This window comes from Sciurus carolinensis, chromosome 10 (assembly GCF_902686445.1).
Source record: "Sciurus carolinensis chromosome 10, mSciCar1.2, whole genome shotgun sequence".
NCBI lineage: Eukaryota > Metazoa > Chordata > Mammalia > Rodentia > Sciuridae > Sciurus > Sciurus carolinensis.
In genome coordinates, this window is record NC_062222.1 from 91,266,911 (window position 1) to 91,291,759 (window position 24,849).

General features: G+C 32.2%; 2 pseudogenes; both read right to left on the minus strand.

Moving 5' to 3' along the window:
• Positions 1–6,875: 6,875 nt before the first annotated feature.
• On the minus strand, positions 6,876–6,989 carry LOC124995129 (uncharacterized; annotated as a pseudogene).
• Positions 6,990–12,227: 5,238 nt separating this feature from the next.
• Positions 12,228–21,119, minus strand: LOC124994285 (dnaJ homolog subfamily C member 21-like; annotated as a pseudogene).
• Positions 21,120–24,849: the final 3,730 nt, after the last annotated feature.

The following is a 24,849-nucleotide window of genomic DNA, read 5'->3' on the forward strand; positions in this document are numbered from 1 at the left end:
GTACATGCACACTGTAGAATAATGTAATTTGGTTAATATCACTCCCAGCACTTCCCCCTTCCTTTCAATCCCTGATCCCACGGTCCCTTTTCTCCACTGATTTCCCTTTGATTTTTATTTTATTTTTCAGTTTGAATATCCATATATATTTTAAATACATATTTCTCTATATATTTATGTACATTCATATATATATGAATATACCCAATGGCAACCAAATTCCTGCTCATACATTTTCAAATATATTCAGTTACATAGTCATAAACTATAACTAAAACAAATTGTAAACATCCATCTCAAAATAAAAATATAATAATAAATTTGTATATACAAATTTATATCCATTTACATATTTTCATGTATGTTTTTACACTTATATTCATGTTTATATTCCTACATATGGATAAAAATATTTTCTCCTAAACTATCCATAGATTTAATTATAGCAATATGAATGAATTTTCAACAATAGTCACTACTAAGTCTTCAAAATGATATGAGATATCTGATAAAGTGAAAAGCACAGAGTAGACTATTTTACAAATTCAGACAGTCTTTTTCAACATAAAAATCACTATGTTGATGGGATATAGAGAATGAGAGAGTTGGAATAGGAAGAAGAAATAGGATATCTTATAGTTAACAAATACCAGCAAAATTTTTTTTGAACTTATTTAGCTCTTATAAAGAAGATAAGTACAAAAAACATTTAAATAAACTGACAATTTACATAGTTTTTTTGCTGGATCATGTCACCTGCTTCAATATATGTCACCACTTTAAAGTTTTGCTTTCAAAATGCACTTGCGTTTAAAAGAGATTGGGTGTATATTTATCACATACTTGTATATTTATGAGAAAATAAGCTAGAAAACACTGACTGGCTAGAGAAGGGACTTATTTATATAATTTCAAATAAATCCTGTTCACAAACTCATGCCAAAAATCACATGACTCACCTCAATTCAAGGAGGTGAAGCTCTAAGAAAAGAAGAGAAATGCATGAGAATGAACATTAAGAAGAGTAATTATTATTATTTTTTCATGACTATAAAAAAAAGACTCAACCTTTTTCTAGCAGGTGGAAGCAAGTGCCTATGAGATTCATCTTCCTTTTACTGGAATATTTGTTATTACCTTTCGTCCTGAAAAAGCAGTATAATCAAGAGAGCCAAAATAATATGTGATTAGAAATAATTAAAAAGTAGGGAGATAATATGCTTAATAGAATATGAGGAAGTCTGCTGGTGGGAAAACACAGAATAAAAATGTGAACAGAGAAAGAGCACCTAAAACAGTATGGCATATAAAATGTGTCCAACAAATTTTGTGGGGAGTTTGCTTTTTTAAATTATTATTAATTAGATACAGAGGGAGTAGATACATCACACTAATGGTGCAGATCCCAAGAAAAGACTCATTAACATTTGTGATGACAGTTTAATTGTCTGAAGCTGCCATGATTTCATATTCAATGGGGAGGCCTGGTTACACCATGATTTGTGCTTTTGAACCTATACAATATCAATTTCTGCCTTTTCAGAAAGAAACTTTTCCTTCACCTGTGGGATTCTTGTAAACAAGATGCTCGTATTAATATACTGTGATTTTTAAAACTTTTTTCATGTACATTATAAGTATTGTAATAATCTAAGGCAGTGCTCTAAAGTAACTGATTTAAGATACTGGGAAAAAGTAAAAGCATTATCTAAGCTGTAAAAAATCTTAAATGTCCAAATAACTACCACTTCCTTAAACTATGCTTTAAATAATAGAAGGTAAGAAGAAGAAGAAGAAGAAGAAGAAGAAGAAGAATCCACCATGATGGATTAACTGGGTGATAAATGTAAGGTAGGTAGGGTGTGACTGAAGAGTGTAGGTCACTGAGGGTGTGCCTTTTATGTTTTGTCTTTGATGCACACATATCTGTCTCTCTCTCTCTCTCTCTCTCTCTCTCTCTCTCTCTCTCTCTCTCTCTCGCTCTCTCTCTCCCCTTCCTGGTTGCCATGTTCTGAACTCCTTTTGTCTGCCACATCCTTCCAGAATGAAGTTCTAATATCTCCTGCCCAGAATTATGGAGCTGATCCATCATGAACTGAATCTCTGAAACCATGAGTGAAAACAAACTTTTCCTCCTCTAACTTGTTCTTGTCAGGTATTTTGGTCACAGTGATGAAAAAACTGACTAAAACACTTGTTATGCAGAGGTTGCTGGGTATAATTCTGTGGTGTATTCTGGAGTTCAGATTGTCAAAGTGAATTGAAGTGGGAGAAATAATATTGAAAATTATAATACAGACCCATGCTAATTACCATCTGAGATTCACTAAAGTTGGTTTACAGGCAGGGACCATTGGCATTAAATGACAATTTTTTTTTTAAGCAGACAGTGAAGGAAACATGATGCCCTAAAAGTAAATTGAGAAAAGGAAGAATAACTCTGAAGCTTTCACATCAGATTTTGTTGTTATCCTGGTGACTGGGAGATATATGGTGAGAGGAGAGGTTAAACATTGAAAAAAAATGAGTTTTCTTTTGGGGGAGTGTCTATTCTGGAGAACAATGTCTTGTTAAAGTTAAGATTTGAGAAGGGAAAAAAATATGGCTGCGTTATGGAGAAATATGTTCGGACTAAAACACAAAATCAATCAATGGGAAAGAAAGAACAGAGAAGAATTAGATCAGTTGAAGCTTGGCAAGTGGAACTGGTCATATCCTAGTTGGTTACTGAACGACTGTGGGTACCCCACACCATCCTTCTGACTCTGATACCATTTACGATAACAGTGTGCCCCTCTTCTTACCCTAGTTTGTCTCCCCTCCTCTCCTTTTCCTTTTCCTCTCTCTTCTTCTTTTTTTTAACAGAAGGTATCATCCCTTCTTTGGAAAGCTGTGCTGTGGACCCAGAAATCCATTTGCCACTGTGAACCTCTGGAAGCAGCTCGACGTTACACCTCTTCGGACAAACCTTAACCCATATCAGATTAGTCCAGAAGTACTGAAGTCTCCAGTTCCTTTGGTTCTAATTGGATCCATTTCCATGAGGTCAGTCTGAGACTGGAGTTTTATATTGTAATTGCAGTTTGCTTTCATTCTTCTTCTTCCCTAGCAGACACATTTCTTACATCCTGGCCCATTTCTCCTGGGAGCAAATTCTCAATGAATTAGTTGCACAGAATTGCTGATCTCAAGCTTAGATTTTTGAGAGTATGATTAAGATCAGGAATCAAAAGTGTTCTGCTTGTGGTGATTGTCATTTTGTTTTATCTAAACTGAACTTGGATAACTGACATAAAGGAATGCTTTATATGAAGTTCCTAAAAATGGAAAAGATTTATATCACGTCTCACCGTGAATTAAAAACTGAGGAACTGTGTCCAAGAAAAGTGTAGATAATGAGGAAATGTTTGAAAATCACAAGTTTTTATAAATGATGAAATTTATTACAAATTTAGTGTTTCATTTATGAATTGTTTTAAAGTTTTTTTTTAATAAAAAGAAGAGTAATGGTACAAAACAGAGTTTGAGAATGTACTCCTACTTCACAAGACTCAGATTAAAGAAATGTCCAAAACACAAATATTCAGTAATGCAATATATAAGGATTTTAGGCCAGAATAATTTGTAAGTAAGTAATATTCCTTTTTCGTTATATTTTATTTTGTTTTGAGACTGGGTCTCACTCTGTTGCCCACGCTGATCTTAAACTCTTTGGCTCAAGCAATTTCCCAGCAACAGTCTCCTGAATATCTGGGTCTATAGTCAAATATTACTAAGCCCTACTGAAGTGATTGATAACTAATTTAGCAAATAGGATATTAGGTAACCTTCTAAGGTGGCTCCAATGTTTCTATTCATAAATTTGTGGAAGCTCCTCTACACTCTACTTATTCCTAATAGACCACCTCAAAATTGAGAGGATGTCATCTCTGTGATTAGATTATGAGACATTTTAACTTATTTTGCTGGCAAATTCTCTCCCTCTCTTTGTGTTCTGCCAAAAAACAGCAAGAAACTGAGGTCCTCAATCCAAAAAATGGAAAGAAATGAATTCTGCCAACAATCAAATGTTCTTAGAAGTGAATCTTTTTCTAGTTGAATTTGCAGAAAAGATATCCTGACTGATGCCTGATTGCAGACTCTGGAGAAACCCAGATGCAGATAAATAAGCAGTACTTGGATTCCTGGCATAAAGAACTGTGAAATAATAAATCTGTATATTTTTAAGAAGTAAAATTTTGGCCATAATTTGTTATGCATCAATCAGTAATAAATACACCTAATATGTTTCATGTTATGTAAAAGTCACATAGCAAAACTAGTAGCCTTTGCCTTCAAATTATTATCTATCTACTGAATTAAATCATTAAACAAATACTATATGGAATGAAAACAAATATTATAAAACAAAGTGATCAATAAAAGACTCTTGGCACCAAAGAATAACAGAGAATATAACAGGTGACAAAAAGAGAAGAAAGAGAAAGAGAGAATTTGATACTGGCTTTTATCTTTTTTTACTTCTTAATTTTTAGTATTGAAGACTAGAAAAGATATTGAAAATCAAGTGAAAGTCAAATCTAGAGTAATGTTCATTTAGAAATAAAGTTGGGTTGATACATAACACTGAAAAAATGAAAAGAATGACTGAGTTGGTTGTAGAAGAATCTAGGATGTAAAATACAGTCAGGTCTGAGAAGACACCAAATGCCATTATTATCATCATCACCACAGACACTATTGTGGAATTTATTCTATGTGTAGCAGTGTTTTATCAATGGTTTGAAAATCATGGTAACACAGATTTCCTTTTCTGTAAATTGTATTTGGCAGGTGAGAAAATGTCAACTCCTTATGTCAGAGAAATGTGAAAGGGAGTTGTAACCATGGAAAAGGAGGGTATTTCTACAAGAAGGAATAATGGTACACCAGAGATAAATTTAACAATTGCAAAGATTTGTTCACAACTGACAGCAAGTGTTAAGCAAAACTCCAGCACTATTCTCCCCTACAAATTGTATTTGGGGATCAAACAAATTTTCAGAAGGATATATGTATGGTTCTAGATGACTTCTTGTTTCAATTCTGGTTGAAGAGCTCAGTGGTATTGGTTTTGCACTTATAAAATCCCTACAATCTAAAACACTGAAGCAACACTAAAAAAAAAAAAAAAAAAAGACTACAAACTGTTTCTTAAAAAACTTATTTTTTGGTTTTGAAAACTACCATTTTTCCTGGAACTTCACTTTCATTTTCCTTCATCTTCTCCCTTCTTTACTGCCAACTTCTGAACACTTTCTTGCCAAGTACATTTTCTTACATGACTTTCTTATAAGACTTTATTGACAAAACAGATGCTTATTGATGGGACAGATGCTTGTTCATCTCCATTTTCACTCCTTTATTTATTTTCCTGTTTAGTAGTAATAAAACAAATAGGTTCTGTATAGTCTCAACTCTGGTATACATACCAAAATATTCCCCAAAATAATTTGATTTAGGCCAACAAAACTCAATTAAGACTGTGTCATAATGAAGAATAAAAAGGAAAAAAGAAGAGGAGACAAAACACAGTTCTGAATATTTTCTGACTTTGTATAAACCTAATTGAAACATAATCTCACAAAATCAGCCTCAGAGCACTACATGTAACTGATATTTTGTAAGTCAATGCTGTGCATTTTATAGAACCTCTAAAATCCTCATTACCACATAAACTCATTCAGATGTTTTTTGTGAATTTCTACCATCCTCCATTGCAATTCGGCCCTAATTCCTGCTTCAGAGATTTTTTAAATTAGTTCTAATTATTTATACATGACAGCAAAACGCATTTTGACTCATTGTACACAAAAGCCCAACTTTTCATTTCTCTGGTTGTACATGATGCAAAGTCACACCATTTGTGCAATCTATACATTCATAGGGCAGTAATTCCCTCTCATTCCACCACCTTTCCCACCCCCAGTCCCTCTCCTCTTCCCTTCCTCACCCCTGCCCTATCCAAAATTCTTCCATTCTTCCCTTGCCCTCCCCCATTATGGATCAGTATCCACTTATCAGAGAAGTCATTTGGCCATTGTTTTTTGAGATTGGCTTACTTCACTTAGCATGATATTCTCCAGCTCCATCCATTTAACTGCAAAGGCCATCATTTCATTCTTCTTTAAAGCTGAGTAATATTCCATTGTGTATATTTGCCACAGTTTCTTTATCCATTCATCTATTGATGGGTATCTAGATTGGTTCCACAGTTTAGCTACTGTGAATTGAGCTGCTATGAACATTGATATGGCTGTGTCACTATAGGATGCTGATTTTAAGTCCTTTGGTTATAGACCAAGGACTGGGATTGCTGGATCAAATGGTGGTTCGACTCCAAGTTTTCTAAGGAATCTCCATATCACTTTCCAGAGTGGCTGCACCAATTTGCAGTCCCACCAGCAAGGAATGAGTGTACCTTTTTCCCCTTCCCAACTATTAATGTTGCTTGTATTCTTGATAATTGCCATTTTGACTGGTGTAAGATGAAGTCTTAGAGTAGTTTGATTTGCATTTTTCTAATTGCTAGAGATGTTGAACATTTTTCTTATATTTGTTGATTGAATGTATAGCTTCTTCTGTGAAGTGTCTGCTCAGTTCCTCAGCCCGTTTATTGATTGGGTTATTTGGCTTTTTTGATGTTAAGTTTTTTGAGTTCTTTATATATTCTGGATATTAGTGCTCTATCTGATGTGCATGTGGTAAAGATTTTCTCCCATTGCATAGGATCTCTCTTCTTATTATTGATTGTTTCCTTTGTTGAGAAGAAGCTTTTTAGTTTTAATCCTTCCCATTTATTGAATCTTGATTATTTTTCTTGCACTTTAGGAGTCAAAAATACGGAATTCTTCACAATTTTGCATGTAATCCTCATTCAGGGGCTGTGCTAATCTTCTCTCTATCATTCCAAAGCAAACACAAGAATTTTTTTTGAGGATGTTATATTCACATTGACTGAGATGAATAGCTACATTATGTAGACTCCCTAAATCATTAGAACTTTTTTTAGTATTTATTTCTAATCTAGTTGTTATGAGGGTCATATGAATTTTCTGGATACCAAATTTTCCCCTAAATAAATGAACATGCTCAACTTTTATATTTTTATATTTTTACATTTAGAAAAGTCTTCTATTCATTCTCCATCCCTCTTTTTCCTTAACACAAAATTTACAAATCAGTTCTATTTTCTCACTTCTCTTCATCTGTGGTAATTTAAGATTGTTTCTTACTGTATATAAGTTACAAATAAGTGGTTGTCAACATATATAGAAAGAACTCTGAAAAACCACCTTATTCCTACAAAAAGTCTGATAAAAGTCGTATTTGTTTTTAACTAAGACTGTGGAATGAATTGGACATAACTTTCCTATGTTCATATATGAATACAACACCAGTGAAACTCCACATCACGTACAACCACAAAAATGGGATCCTAACTAGAATAAGTTATAGTCCATTTATGTATAATATGTCAAAATACACTCTACTGTTATGTATATCTAAAAGGAACAGATTTAAAAAAAAAAAAACTTTCATCAAAGGTAAATACTTATAATTCCACTTACACATATTATCTAAAATAAAACAATTGTAGAAATAAAAAAATTCTAAATTGTCATCTTTGAAGGAAATATATAATAGTGTTAAACTTGCTGAATATAACAGGTCAACAGTTTATGTCACTTCCAGATAATTTAACAAAGTATATTATTTTCTGACACTGATACAGATGGTCCCAACATCTCTACAACTTTGGTAAAAATCAACATAACATTGAGAATAGTTTCCCAGATTCAAATCTCCTGACTACACAACATAGCCCACATTTTATATCATTGACAATTTGAGAAATTTATATTCAAATATTTTAAATATATGCAAGTAATTTGTATTTATTATATCTATTATATACTTAGCAGGAATTTTTTATTGGATATCTGTGTGCTTCACATATTGAACTGGATCTTATAATAAAATGATTGTAAGTGCTTTTGTTTCCTTATTCCTTTGCTACTTAGCTGACTATTACAACAACACATCTATAATATTGGGCAAAAGGGAATATTCATTAACTGCCTTGGAAAATTATGCTTACTTTGAAATTCACATTCCCTCTGTAAGTGCAATCAAAATAAATTACCCTACTTAGCTTATAAGGTGAATTTCAGACCAATTTGGGAGGATTATATCTTTAGGTTTTTACCAACGACTTTAAAATAAAAGAGCATTGAATTTAGATGTTAAAGTCTATGTCTTCACTTGATGACAATTAACAGTCCCTACACCCCCTGGTGTACTCTAAATACCATAGAACTTTACTTTAATAACACTTCAGTTTAACATGGCTCTTCATGATCATTAAGGAAAAATGACTAAATTAAGTCAGGAACACAGAAGTATTCCTGTAAACTAGATTATACATAAAATACTTGTCCTTGAATTCTATTTAGCAGATTGAAGTAAAGACATTTTAAAAAAGAACACTTTGGTATTGACCAAACAATATCATTTTAGCTACTAAATATGAAAAAATGAATATAATACCATATAAATGATAGTCCACAGAACTCAATAGATTAGCTAGACAAAATATGAAAATAATCTATCATTGAAAATATTAAAAATAATTTTAAAAATTTAAAAGTAAATATTTGTGAAACAAAATAGCCATAACTTATAGGCAAAATTGAACTTCACCATGAAAAAAGTTTTATTTGGCCAGGTAATCAAAACATCCAGATATCAGAATTGATTTAAAGGAAATCTATTCTACTTACTAATTTGATGCTGTACTTGTTGATCTCTTCTACAAAAAGCCTACCAATGATTCAACAAGTGTTTGTACATCTACAATGATAGGGACTCAGTATTTATAACACAGGACTTAAAACCAGCATAGTGTAGTAATGTAGCCGCATTAATGTTTATAGCAGTTTAACTCACAGTAACTAAACTATGGAATCAACCTAGGTACCCTTCAAACAGATGAATAGATGAAGAAAATGTGGTATATATACACGATGGAATATTACTCAGCTTTAAATAATGAAATTATGGCATTTACAGGTAAATGGATGCAGTTGGAGAAATGCTAAATGCTAAATGAAATAAGCCAAACCCAAAAGCCAAAAGCAAAATGTTTTCCTTGGGAGACTAGGAAAGAATAGTTACTTTATATTAGGTACAGGAGAGTGAAGGGAGGAGAAGAAAGATAGGGTAGGAAGGATAGTAGATTAAAACAGACATTATTATCTCATGTACATATATGACTGCATTACCAATGTGATCCTACAATAGGTACAATCAGAAAAATGAGAAATTATACTACATTTATATATGATTTATCAAAATGTATAAATGCATTCTACTGTCATGTACAACTAATTAGAAAAAATTCAAAAATTTTTTAAAAAGAAAGCCTACTTTATAACTGAAAATCTATTAGAAACTACTTCAATAAAATTATTACATATATATTCCAAAACATTTGGATAGCTATAAACCTGGAACTACACAAAATAAACCTAAGCTAGTACAACATTAGAAATCATCAAGAATATAAAAAGGCATCATATATCACTTATTGTCAATGTTTCCAAATAGAGTTTCACTACAGAATACAACAGTTAAATGTATTTCTAATTATGTTTATCTCCAAATGCAGCAAAATAGGAAGAAAATGTTTTCTCTAATAGCCATTAAATGCTATCAAAAGTATTTATAAAAATCTCATCTTTTCTGTTATTATCTGTAATATTTTTATTGTAGATTTATAGGCTTACCTAGCCAGGCAAAGAATAAGGGTTCTAAACAGTCCAGAATTTAGGATAAGCCTTTAAAAATGATAAAACTATAAGTGCTTCAGTGAGAGTTTCTTTCCCTATTTGAATAGAATTTCCTTACGAACTTTGCCATGGTATTTAGGTTTAAACTTTTCAGCTATGTTGTTTTACTTTTTCTTATTTTCTAGCTAGTACTGTGGTGCCTTTGTTCTCTGAAATATTTTCTTAACCTGGGAATAAATTAATTCATTAAGTAGTCTCTAATTTTCACAACAGAAAAGTTATTATGTAAGAAAATTCAAAATAAAATTGTAAGTCATTAAAATTATTTACTTTATTAATAAATATTAAAGTTATCTTTTTATCTGTACCACCAGTGGCAAACACATACATACATGCATACACACACACACACACACACACACACACAGAAAACATAGCAATTTGTTTATTTTCTCCATGTAGTTAAACTCTCCAGATCTATGTTAGGACTAAGCATGAGCATCTGTAGATGATTAGCAATTCTTTTTATATGGACCACGGGTCAATTATCTGAATAAAAACTAATTCTATCTAGTACAGAGAGATGCTGAGATATAAAAAGCATTCTATTCACTTTTGAACATAAATAATATAAAAATATGATACACAAAAAATAGCTCTCCAAGAAAAATGGACCAACAAGTTTCAAATAATGGAAATATGTAATTTATGTATATATTAAATCTGTGAATAGATTACAAAATATAAAGTATTATTCTAAACAAATATAAAAGTACCACATAAGACTACAGGTAAGCAGTATAGAGGTACATATAGTAATTCTTTAAGGAACTTATGTAATAAGTGCATATAAATTACACACTGAACTATCTCTACAGCATATCAGGAAATTTATATCTAAATCTGATGATGCTTAGCAATCAAATTATAAAATATGGAGAATAAATGACTGTATTATAACCTCACTTTTGTTACTTCTTTTAGCATACATTAACTGGATAGATCATAACAAATTCTTTATAAAACTAAAACTACTTCTCACTTCTCTGTCATCCTTACAGCTTAGTTAAATCACAAAATGATGTACAGTTTCCCTGGCATTGACCAGTATCCACAGGTGGAAAAGAAAGAAATGTTGTAACACTGCTACTTCTATGAAAATACATAGAATTTAGGTTCTATTTGCCTATCTGTTCCATAATTTTAACCCATCCCAGGTGTCCTATTTTAGCTCTATAATAAATTGATAATAAGAAGAAATGACACCGGGCATGGTGGTGCACACCTCTAATCCCAGTGGCTGGGGAGACTGAGATAGGAGGATCTTGAGTACAAAGTCAGCCTCAGTAAAAGTGAGGTGCTAAGCAACTCACTGAGACCCTGTCTCTAAATGAAATACAAAATAGGACTGGGGTCCTGTGCAAACAAACAAACAAACAAAAAAAAAAAAAAACAAAAAAAGAAAAGAAATAAAGAAAGAGAAAAGAAAGAGAAGAAACAACTCTCACTACTTGTGCTACTTCATCACTTTAGAAAGAAATCTGGTTAAGTCAATCAACATAATATAAATTAATCTGACAAATAAGAAATTAAATATCCTATATGCATTTTAATTTGGAGTATTCTATTTTGCAAAGCCCAGAAGAAAGGGTAGGACATACAGAACACAGTGTTCCAAATTTATTTTTCATTGAAACATGTTTAGAAATGTGTGATTCAAATTCTTTAGTCATTCTTTCCATACAGTTCCAATAGTCATGTAACTCTATGACTCCAGTGTCTCAATGTATAAATTTAAATGTATAGATTTTTACTTACATATATACAAATGTATATGTCATATATGTATGTATATATAATTGAAACATTTACTTTGGTATTTATGTAATTTTAAAAAATCTTTTAAGAATAGTCTTTTTACAGGATAGGGAATGTAGTTCAGTCATATATCATTTGCCTAGCATGCAGAAAGCCTGAGTTCCATTTGCCAGTACCAAAAAGAAAAAAAAAAATAGTTTTTCCACATTTAAACAAATATCTATTTAAAGTATATTATGCCCTGAACTCTTTTAGGCATACAATAGTGATACATTTATTTATTTTTTTATATGTTAAAATAATTTAATTCTCTCAGAACATCTCTTTCCATGTGAGAAATCAAGGTACACTCTTTACAATATTTATCTGTTTTGAGACATTTGAGTCAATTCAGATGGCAAAAGTACAATTCAATCACTAGTGAAATGTTTTAAAAATATCTATTAAACAAAAAATCTTTAAAAGACAAACAAAATAATTTTCCACAATGCAATAAACACTCTTTAGATGATTTCAGTTCAGTTTTGGTTTCAAAATCTAGAGACAGTTAAAAAAAACAAAAAGCGTGTTGCAGAGTTGCTATTTGTTTTCACGTTCCTTTTTCTTGCTTCGGCTACTTGTTACACTGGTTAAAGATGAATATGGAGGTGCTCTTGCATGACCCGTAGCTTTTAGATGATCAAAAAGTTTATTCCGGGATAGAAATTCACTATGGCAGGTTGTCCAGCTGGTAAGAACATCCCTCAATATTTGTGGTTCAGCAGGTACTTTGATTGATCTTTTTCACATCTTTGGTTTTCTTTCCTTTGGGTTTATGAACACTTTTAGCTTCACTTTTCACATCATCACAAGGTTCAATGGCCTCCGTGACACTAGCATTATCTTGGGGACTGTCTTCCAATTCTTTGGTACTGTCTTGATTTAAGTTGATATTTTTCCGGATCAACCTTTTTTTCTTCTCCAGGTCCATTTTCATTGAAATTGTCATGGTAATTCTGTTCTTATTTCTGTTTATTTTTCTTCTGTTTTTTTGGAAAGCTTTTATTTTGGTGTATCTTCCATTTCTTCCTCATAATTGACATTCATCTGTATAAGATCCTGAACAGTTTTCTTCCTCTTCCTCCAATTGTTGTTTTAACAAGGCAACCATTTCCCGATGCTTCCTTGACTTTTCATGGTTCTTCATTGTCTTTGCTGTCTTGAAAGATTTGTCACATACTGGGCAGTAAAGGTCATCATAAAGCTCAGCATCCTCAACCTCATCACTATCTTTACCATCTTGTCCAGCTTTAAACTCATGCTGCTCCATTTCATTGTTATCTGATCCATCTCCAAACTCGTTTTCAAATGGTGCTTCCATCTCCTAGAGTTCCTTCTCCAAATCAACCATGGTCTTTCAGTTCTGTCCTCTGTACTGTTCTATCAGTTTTGCCTGCTTTATTTCTGTTGTCACCTTCTCTGCACTCTGTTACTCTGCAAGCTTCCCATGTGCCTGAACTCATTTATCTCTTTTCAAGATGAAAGTTACCAGCTGCCAAACAAGTTCATTCTTCTCTTTCCTTGCTTTGTCTCAAAATTTTTTGTTTTCTTTTTCCATGACTCATTCTTTCCCAGTGGTCTGAAACTTGCTCGGTATCATATTTTCTCCTTTCATGCAAAATTCTTTTGAGTGCGTAGAAAGGGTGGACTACCATATCATAGTCACTCTGGGAGTCTCCAAAAGTTGGGAAATCCTCAACATCCTCCTCTAACACAGATTCCAGTTTTCCCTTTGCAATCATTTCAAAAACACTATGATACACCGTGTAAAAGCCCTTTTCATCGTCTTCATAACCAGAATGACAGGTAGTAGTGAACTCCTGAAGCAAATATAGGTTGTCACCCTGATATTCTCCATCAAGTTCTCTTTTATGTAAGGCCTCTCTATGATTATCCTACCATGCTCTTTCCTGAGGATCACCGACACATCATATGCTGCTTGGATTAATTTAAATTGTTCAGTTGCTTCTGCGACATTATCCAGATTTTTTTGTCTGGGTCCCCTTTCAGGGCCAGCTTCTGATAGGCCTTCTTGAGCTTCTCCTCGCTGGCAATGCACTGCACCCTCACAGTGGCACTGCATGGCAGGGCCCGGCAGTGTGTGGTAGCCCGGGTCACCAGGGCCAGGCTCGGGGCCCTGGCCCTGGCCCAAGAGGCAGCAGTGGTGCAGGTTGTCCTCTCCTCCAGCAGGAGCCCGGTGTCCACTAACACAATACATTTAAAGATAAAAATATTCTCAAGGAGTTTTATTGGGGCAGGGCAAGTAAAATAAGAAACAAAGAAAAATTAGGCATTAAATAAATCTTTTAGTCATATAAGATGACATGTCAAAAACTAAAGTGTTAAAAAATAATTTTAAAGTGGGAAAAGACAGTCAAAGAAAATAGAATTGGGAATTCAATTTCTACCTTGTTTTTTATTTTTGTTTTTATTTTGCTATTCAGTTTTGCACAAATTACCTAACATAGTCAGGTCTCCATATCTATATTTTAAAAGTGGTAGTAAGTTACCAGGTCATTTATTTGTTTTGCAGATCACATGAGTTGTATATAAAACCTCTAACAAAATGATAAGTACATAATAATGCTCAAAATTAGGCTACATTCTTAATGATGCTAGTATTATATATACTTAATATTAAATACTTGGAGTTTAATCAGGGAGAGAATGTTGTTAACCACAAATACTGATATCACTAATAAAATCAATAATAGCAACAACTATTGACAATATGTGTTCTATATTCTCTAGAGAATTGAAAACAGTTGTGATAACATTTATCAAAAAGCAATTGTCATTTTTAATTATCACCATTTTGTGAAATTTACTTTCAACAGTAAAATAATAAAAATGTGAATATTATTATATAAATTTCAATTTTACCCTGCTTGCTGCTAAATATAGCTTCTCTGGCATGAACTCATCCTTAACTCTAGTCTGGAGTGTGTGTGTTTGGATATAAAATGCCTCCTGAAAAACTCATATGTTAGGCAATGAAGGAACATTCACAGGTGACATTATTTGATCATGAAATCTGTAAACTCATCAGAGGATTAATCCATTTGATTAATAATTTGAATGGACTACTGGGTGGTAATTGCAGACAGGTGGGGTATGGTGAAGGAAGTAGGACAGTAGCGGCATACCCTTGGTAACTATATCTGGTCCCTGGCTCCTCACACTATCTCCCCCAACTCTGTCTCTGCTTCCCATCTGCCATGAACTGAGTGGTTTTCTTCCTCCATGTTTTTCCATCATGATATTCTGCCTCATCAGGTCAAAAACTAACCAAGGACTTAAACCTCAAAAATCAGGAACCTAAAATAAACCTTTCTTTCTTTTAGTAGTTGTTGTCAGGTGTTTTGGTTACACAAGAAAAAGTTTCATCTGAAAATTGAGAATGCTGATTCATCCCCATAGATATCTGCTAGGCTTGCCCTTCCTGCCTATTCCACCTAGGTATTTTCTATCAGAGTTAAAGGGAGCTCCACTCTTCTGGTTTCTCAGGCTCAAAAGATGGCATCGATCATCTTTGCCTCCTCTATTTTTCTTATTCTCTATGACCAATCTATGACCAAATCTTATTCATTCTATTATGCACTTGCATCTATATAACAGGTTCTCACTATTACCAATGTTATAATCTTTTTACAAGCTGCCTTTATCTGTCTTATGGATTATTGCAATAGGCTTCTGACTGCTGTCCCCTATCTTAACAAAACTGTTGGAATAATCCTTTCAAAACTCAAGTCAGATCAAGGCCCTCTTCAAATAAAAATACTCCTTTGGCAACTCATTTTTCCTCAACTTAAAAATCTGTCCAGTTAGATCCCATTTCCTCTATGACATCATTTTCTCCTACTCTGTCCATACTTCATGCTGATTCAGTCAAACAAACCTTATTTTTGAACCAAAGAAACACATGGCTTCAAACTCTTGCTCCAAGATTTCCACTAACCCTACATTCTCCATTCTTTCCAGTATGTTTCATGTTACCTTTTCAGTAGAATCTACAATGGCCATGCTATCTAACATTGCAACCTCTGTCTTTATCATTGCTTCTTATGCACATTTCTATTTTATTCTTCTATATAATATTGTTCAGTCAGTTTTTCATCACTGTAACCAAAAAAAGTCTCACAAGAACAACTTGTCATTTGGAATATCTGAATAACATTATATTTTAAGAAACTTATCTTAGGGGATCCTTCACCCTTACACAGACAAAAATCAACATTCTTAGATAGATTATTATATTTTATGTAAATTTTTTCTAATAAATTATAAAAGTTTCTTTTACCAGTATATTCATATGAGCAGCACTACTCCCAGAAAACCAGGATGATTTTTAAAAAGTCTTTGAAACTGTGATAGCTAAGTGATCACATGAGGCACACAGGAAGTCTAAACATGGTCTTCTGACTCTTAGTGGCAACACAGCCTCTGCATACTGTGTTGTGACAAGGTGCTGCCAGAACCCTGGGTTTTGAAATGTTCCCCCTGAAACATTCCTCCATGACTCCATTTGTTAAATGTGCATGTTGGTGGAAGTGATTAAAGGAGACCAGGCAAGCTTTGCAGACCGAAATCTAAGAACCTCACCCATCCTTCATAAAATCACCTTAGAAGTGTTTCACAGGTAAGAAAACATTTATGAAACATGGTAGTCTAGAATTCTAAATTCACTTTCTTGTTTTACATTCTGATGCTACTAATTTGTGGAAATCACAAGACCAGGCAAATTAGAAAAATGATGCAAATTTGTTCACTCATGAGTTTGTCTGCATGTGGGACAGAGAAAGAACATGAGTTTGAAACTGAGACCTAGAAAAAAACTGAGAAAGGGGAGTGGAATATAAATAATCTCTATATCAAAAGTAGTATGAAATGATCAAGACTATTATTAATAGTTAATTGGTGTAATATCTACCTCTAAATGTTTTTAAGTATTTCACAAGAAAACAAAAGCTTAGAGTTATACCTTCATAATCATGTGATTTATTCTGTGTCAAATCTTAAAGTCAGTAATTTAACAAGTAAGCACACAAAACATACTACAAATGCTGAAGTGTACAAATCCTTTCCCTTAGATGAAATGTATATCAAATATATCAGATGCTGTCTCTTGAAATGTGATTCTGTTTATTCAAGCACTAAGACCAATTTGATAATGTAATTATGTAGAAAATCTACTTGCTTTATCAGACTTTCAACATGTCAAGATAAGAATAACTGAATAAACAGATGGTGCATATTATTAAGTATTCTCAATACCCAAGACATCTATATTTTTTATTAATCTTACTTGATCCTCAAACTACATTAGGAATGATATTGTCTAGTTTCAATATTGATGGCTTATAGAGATTTTTAAAAATAACTAAGTGGAAGTGAAGAGCTTCAGAATTTATCATGTTTTCCTTTTTGTAAAACAATCAAATAGATAAAATAACATTGTTGTAAGGAGAGCAGAATGTTACTAAATATATCTATAGAACTAGCTCTACATAAATATTTTAAAGATAAATTAACAGCTTCATTATTCTTTTTGCAACTTCCAGATTTCAGTTCAACCAGACTGTGAAGGGGGAGAAAAAAAAAAGATGTACTAAGAGATTATTTTATTACATACATCATTTATACTTACACAAAATGAAGTCGAGTTCTGTTTTACCAAGAATTATGAACTACCTCATGCCATTTTCTTGTTCAAATGTATTCTATTGCATTTATACAACCTCTTGAATATTTTTCACTTCTCTAATTCTGCTCACACATTTCTTAAAAGTGCTGGACTTATATTTATTTGTCTATATAGATATCTCCATTCCAACATGGCTTTTCTGTAAACATCTGTATTTAACAAGAAAAAGTATAAGAATTAAAATTTTCCTTACAATTAAATCCTGTTCTTATGAATTCTTTTATATTTTCTATATAACCTGTGCCAGATATGTTGAATATGTGTTATTTGTTTTAGAATTACAGTTAACAATTGTGGAATCTCACTTTCAACCATTTTCCTATTACAGTTGTTAATAAATGATTCATACATGTGGTATTACTATTGTAATGATACACTAATATTAAGAAAAAGAGGGTAAGGGATTTTTATTTCATATTCACTGTAAGTCATATAATATTTCTGTCACCATTTTTTAGTGGTGAATTCAAGTCTAAAGAAAGTAACTGTGTTCTCTAAAGAAGGGAATTATTTTCTCAGGCATTTGGTTTAAAAGCAGAATTTGTAGTTTTGAGATTTCACAAACTGCACATAATTTGAACAGTCAGTAGTACCACTCAAAATTAGAAATATATCATTCAGGACTATGTCATCAAAGTGATGGAAACCCAATTCAAAGCAGTAAAAGGAATTTATCTAAAGAACGGTGGTTTAACTCACCGATCTACAACTAAGGCTTGAGTCTAGAAAGTCACTGCAATTTTTTTTTAACTAGAACCAAATGAACAATTTAATCCCTAAAAAAGTGAAGCTCAGACTCTGAGAGTGGTCATATTTCTCATGAAAATGAGGAAGCAGGTTTAGGAAAATTCCCTCAGTGTCTTTGACCCAATATTCTCCTTGTGTTCCTAATTATTCTCCTGGCCACTTTTCTAAGCCACCCAGTGACCTCATTCCTTCAATGTAGATATCAGAAGTTGAGTGTTATTAACTTTTAATAATTTCTATTTTATTATTCATACTTTTCCTAGGAGAAACCGTTATTCACATGGCTTCAATTATTAGCAACACTCAGACGCATCATATATTTTCTTCTCCCTTCCCATGATATTTCACAAGCCTCCATACTCATTTACAGAAGACCTAAAGAAATTTTAACTTAGAATTTTTCAACTTTGTGATGGTATTAAAGTGATGTGTGCTCAGTATGAAACATAACTTGAAATTTTGAGTCTTGTCCATTTCCTGGGCTAACGATTCACAACTTGGTACTCCTTCATGATGCTGGACAGTTCCTGGTCAGTCACAGGATGGATAAGTGATACCGTACAGTATATGGTATGCAATGAATTACATTTTGTCATATTCAACACTTTATTATAAAATAGGTTTTGTGTTAGAAGATGTCGCCCAACTGAAGGCTAATATAACTATTATAAGCCTGTTTAAAATAGACTAGGTTAGATATATTAAATGCATCTTTTACTTAATGGTATTTTTTACATTAATGAGGGATTTATCAGAACATAATCCCATGTCGTGGAGCATCTGTACTTATTTGACACTGTGAATGGTTCATATCAAAGCCAATTCAATGGCAAAATATTATGTTTAGAAAAGGCATCAAAACCACAGTGATGGCGATACCCTGACTGGGTCAGATTGCTGTTGTCAGTGGCACTAAGCACCACTCCCATCACAGGGACTCACCGCGGTTGAAATGATGCTATTTTTCTTAGTATTTCATTATTGTTGGTGCCAATTCACTAAAATACAAGTTACATGAAAGCAGTGAACATGTTTATCATTTTATCTGCAGCTCCTAGAAAAGTGCTTAGCAATGTTTTGTTAATAGTTACTGAATTAAAAACTAAAAGTAAGATGAATGTCTACATTCAACTGTAAGAAAAATGGCAAATAAGATTTTTTTCACAGAAATATATTTCTTTTAAGAGCAATTAGTCACTAATGGTGTTAACTAATACATTCATATGCACTGGATAAGTTACAAATAATCTCAGAAAATAATAATCAGAATTTAAAGAGTCAAAGTATTCTCGTTCTTACCAGGAACAGTGTACTGTACTTGTCAGAATATTTTCCATGCTTTTTCTATAATTTTATCAATCTTATTGAGCTCTGATTTATATATGGTAAAATTTCTGTATTGTAGATGCATATATTTAAACTTTGAAGAGACTCAAAAGAATCTTATAAGTACCATGACAATCAAAATACATTTTTATTTTCTTAGAAGTTCCCTCTTTGCCCTTTATGGTCAGTCTTCACCCACCTCCTTTTCCCCAACACACTCACCAAGCAACCACAAATCTGATTTCTGTCACAACAGTATTGTTGCCTCTTCTTAACACAGAATATGGAATCATTTTTTGACTCATTTTTACTCTTATGTTACATGTCTTGAGTTTTGTTCATATTATAGCAGATTTCATTTTGCTAATTTTTAGTGCTGAGTAGTAGTTCAGGATGTGCATCTCCTTCAGCATGTCTTTTCAGTTACCTAATGATGAATGTTTCCATTATTTCAGGTTTGTTTCAACATCTTAGTAATAAATTTGACATGAACAATCTTGCACAAGCATTTTTTGTGAACTTACACATTCATTGTTCTTCATTGAGTAGCAGGTAATAAACTGGGCAACAGGTTGAGTTTTCCAAAGTAATTGTACCATTTTACCCTGCTGTAGGTAATGTTTAACAGCAGTTGTATAACACCTCATCCATACTAATATTGAAAACTGAGAGCTTTTATTATTTAGTCATTTATGGACTCTGAAATAGTGTTTGGGTTGGTTTCTTTTTTATTCTTTTGGCATTTCCTGATGACTGATATTGAATATCGTAATATATGCTTGATATTTAGTGTATCACCTTTGATGAAGTTCTGTCCAATCATTTATTCATATTTTATTTAGTGTTGTTTTTATTGGTTTATAGAAATTGTTTATGTATGCTAGGTACACTCCATCAGACATGTATTATGAATCATTTTACTCATTTTCAATTTTCTTGATGATGTGTCATAAAATAGAATTACTTTATTTCAATGAATTTCTAGTCATCATTTTTCTCTTATGGTGAGTGCTTTGTTCTATCTAAGGAATCATTTCTTACCTTGAAGTCAAAAGTATTTTCTCATTTGCTTCCTTTTGGAAGTTTGACAGGTTTAGCTTTTATGCTTAGATGCATGGCACATAAATTAAACATCTCAAATTAATTTTGTTGAAAACTGTGAGGTAGTAGTTATCAAGGTTTATTTGTTTCTTGGTTGGTTGATTCTCTATAGGTGGATATGCCACTGCTTCTGCAATTTTTTTCCATAAATATATAATTTCACCCGGATGTGATGTCCCTTGCCTGTTTACAGCAAATCAGGATGCTGAGGCAGGAAGATGGAAAGTTCGAAGCCAGCCTCAGCAGCTTATTGAAACCCTGTCTCAAAATAAAAACTAAAAAGGGCTGTGGATGTGGCTCAGTGGTTAAGCAACCCTGGGCTCAATGCCTGGTCCAAAAAAATAAAATAAAATAAAATAAAATAAAATAAAATAAAATAAAATAAAATAAAATCATAATCTCATTATCACTTAGGTACCTTTGTTTTAAATCAACTGAAAAATTACATGTACACACAAACACCTATCAGCACTGGCATTGCTGACACTGCTAACCTTCTTGGCCTTGACTACTTCTTCAGCCAGGGGCCTGTGAGTCTGCATTTCCTCTATCATACTTCACCTAAAGGCTGCCAGCCCTGGCATCTCCTGGGAAGAAACATAATGAGAAAAGAAGAAAGAACAAAGGACATATAAATATTTCTTAAATTGAGAGGGTAGGAGGAAAAAGAAACAGAAATTCCGTATTGATTGTTTATTTACTTTTTTCCATCACTTACCGAGACAGTGATGTTTAAATTGCCTCTTACTTGAACTTGCCCTTTCTCCTTCAGTTTTGTCTATTGATGTTTTGCAAACATTGGCATTTTAATGTAAGAGACAAACACTACTAAAACTGTCAGAAGTTTATTTTTATTTTAATGAAATGTCAATTTCTGCCTCTGATAAAACACTCCTTGCACTGAAGTCTATTCCAAATGATAACAGTATATATTCCTCAGCTTTCTAATATTCTTTACATGACAGTTCTTTTTCCTACCATTCCTTTACATTCAACTTATCTCAGTTTAATGCATTTTCCATTAATTTTTACCTTAATTTTTTTCCTCTATTAGATTGTAGCCTTTGCTCTTTATTTATTTGACTCAGTTAATTCTGCTTAGACTGAATAATTTAATGCTACATATATTACACAACCACCTAATTCCATTTCCAGTCTTTCCTTTTTTCAGTGTAGTCATGTATTTTATTTCTACAAACCTGGTGAACACAATGATACATTGTATAATTTTTGATAACAGTCATTTCTCTCTTACAAAAATTAAGAAAAAAGTGAAGATTGCTTTGTGCTTTCTTTAAAAATATTTATTTTTGTTATGGAAATTTTCAGAAAAAAATGAAAATAATTATGCCATTAATATTAGTACACCAATTCAAAATTGTTTTCATTTTTCTTAACATTTTTCCATTTGTGCTATTTTTTAGATAGATGGATGTATGTTGAACCTTTTGAGATTAACAAAATTCATTCTCTTTCTTTTAAAGAAATGCACATATACAGACACAATATTATCTAAAAACTCTTAAAATGGACAATTTGAACCTTATTTAATCACATTTTATGCTAACACACCAAGCAATTTGACTCAAATTTCTTTTTTTAAATCTATACTATGTGAACATAAAACACATTGTTAAAGACATTTCCAGTAAAAAATAAAATAAATAAGAATTAAATAAAAATGACTCTCTATGCTGTAGTCTATCTGCTGATTCTCTCACAAATGAAAAGCTGTTCCTTTCCTTGAACCGACATTGAGTTATCTGTATATTCACTCATTTCTAAATTCATTTTTCAGGGTCTTAAAGGACTATATCTAATTTTCTTTACATGGCATACACTTTCAAATACTTGAAACATTTGTTATTTCTCTTTGAAATAAAGTATCTTCATTTTTTTGCCAATTATGCACACAAACATATTACAGTTTACACTTTGTTCTATTTATTTTCCAAATTATATTTAAATTCTTATAAATGAATTCCCCCAAACCAATTTCAATAATCTAATCACATGATGTTATAATTACACTCCTGTGTTCTGGAAGTAATAATTACTTCTGTTTGGTTGGGAACATCTCCTCTACGAAGATGAATAGCAAAAAATGAATCCAGATATTACATTGAGGTAAGCTCCTAGAGGCGCTTTCATTTTTTTCCAAGTTATTCATATTTTATTTTGCATCTAATAAAAAATTAATTATGCTTTGAACAGGATTTCCTTTTGATTAAAGCCATACTTTGTAATAATTACTTTGTCAGTAGTATTCAACTTGAATTGGAAAGTTTAGAGAAGGTACTTTAAAAATGCTGAATGAAAAGAGCTGGCAGAAGTTCAATGAAGAGGCTCATATAATTGTATTAATGAAAAACAATATAGTTCTGAACTACACTGGTGATGATGGTAATATAAATAACATACAAATGATGAATGTATCAAACAGAGACAAGTACTAGAACTGGTTCATTTTGGCATTCAATAACCAGTTGATCATTTCTCATAAATACTTTGGGTCAAACATAGCATAATCAAAAAACAAATTATAAAAATTTGAAATTAAATAATTGTTTTAAAATAAAGGTAATAATTGATCAAACTTTATCACTTCGTAGTTATTTTACTACATTTTGCCATTTTCTATGATTTTAAAGTTATTAATGTCCACTGTATCTTTATTGTCCAAATTTCACGTAACAGTTCCACATAATGGTTTGCTACTTACTATATATCTCTTTCCAAAACTGATGGCTTGAAATCAGCTGTGATGGGCATATTCACACCCCAGAATTTGGCACGTGCTATAAATCAGGATTTTTTGAGCTTTGTTTGCCTTCCAGGCTACTTACTTGTTGTTTAGCAGCACCACTTCTATCAATAGGATTCTACTAATCTATTCTAATACAACTGAGTAATAGCTTAACTCTTTAATCAAAACCAATTTTTCACAGATTTCTCAACCTCATTTAATATTAAAACTTAGTTCTTTTTTTTTAATCAAGAAAGAAGAAAAGATAATTTTTATACCAACTGTCAGGAATTTCTGAATTGAAAGATAAGTGGAGGAGAAGTCAGGAATATGAAGTAAGAGTATGCAGCAGTAGCAATTTGGATTACAGAATGCCCCACTGAAAGCACCCAAGTATTCAGGAATGAAGCAAGGATGTATTAATTGCCTATATTCAGTTTTAAAGATTCACAGTAAATAAATAAAAAACAGGTACAAATATGAGGCACTGAGTAATAGAAATATAATATTGAAGTCAATATGTTATATTCTAGGAACTCACAAGTACTTTTGAGTGTTACTTTGTTTATTTATCTTCACCCAAACATTCTCTATGTAGATTCTGTAAAACAAATTTCAAGCCAAACTTTTTCTTTTATGCTCAATTTTAAAATCCAAACTTCCTTCAGGTAATTGCATCAAGTTTATCTATCAGTATTTCCCTTCAATTTTTATTATTAAAATTTAAGTCAGTTCGCATGATTAAACTATCAAATATAGCTACTAGATGCTTCAAATTACACAGAATTATAAGAAAAAAAAAAAATTCTCCAAACTCTGTTTTTCCATCTCCCAGAAATCTAACAGGCATATGTGCTATTTTACTTATAATATATCTATCAGTCTACATGTTATCTGTATATATGTATGTATGCATGCATCTATCTCCTTAAGCAGACACTGAATTGAGCAGGGTGGCAAAGCCACTATTTATATCCATTTTTTTTTTCCTTTTAGGTGAATTGTACACTTGGGAAGATAGAAACATATATAGCAAAAATTTAATTTTTCCAAACCATCATTTTCTGGATACAGAAGGGGTCAAGGGGATGGTATAATTCTGGTCATTTCTATAAATCAGTATTTTTTTTTTTATTTAAAATCTGGTAGAGTCAGGTATTGATGTCCTTTTCTTTTCTTCTTGCCTTACATGTGAACTTGTAAATACAGAGTCCATTTTGAAATCAGAAGGAAAAGTTATAATGAACAAAAAGATAAAATTAAATGTTATATAATAGCAAAATCACACTTAAGCAAACTCTTTAAACACTATGATAATATATAAATCATTTAAATGATAATGTTTATTGACACAGAAATGACTATAGTATATTGAAACATTTAAATGGTATAAAAACATACCAAATATGGTAGTCTTTTGCAAATGTGTGGAAGGAAAAGAGGAAAGCATGAAAAGTCTAGGTATTCCTTGACAGTGGCCTAAACAAAGTGAAGCAGTCTACTCTGGGTGCAGTCAATATTGGGATTGCTGTCCTTAA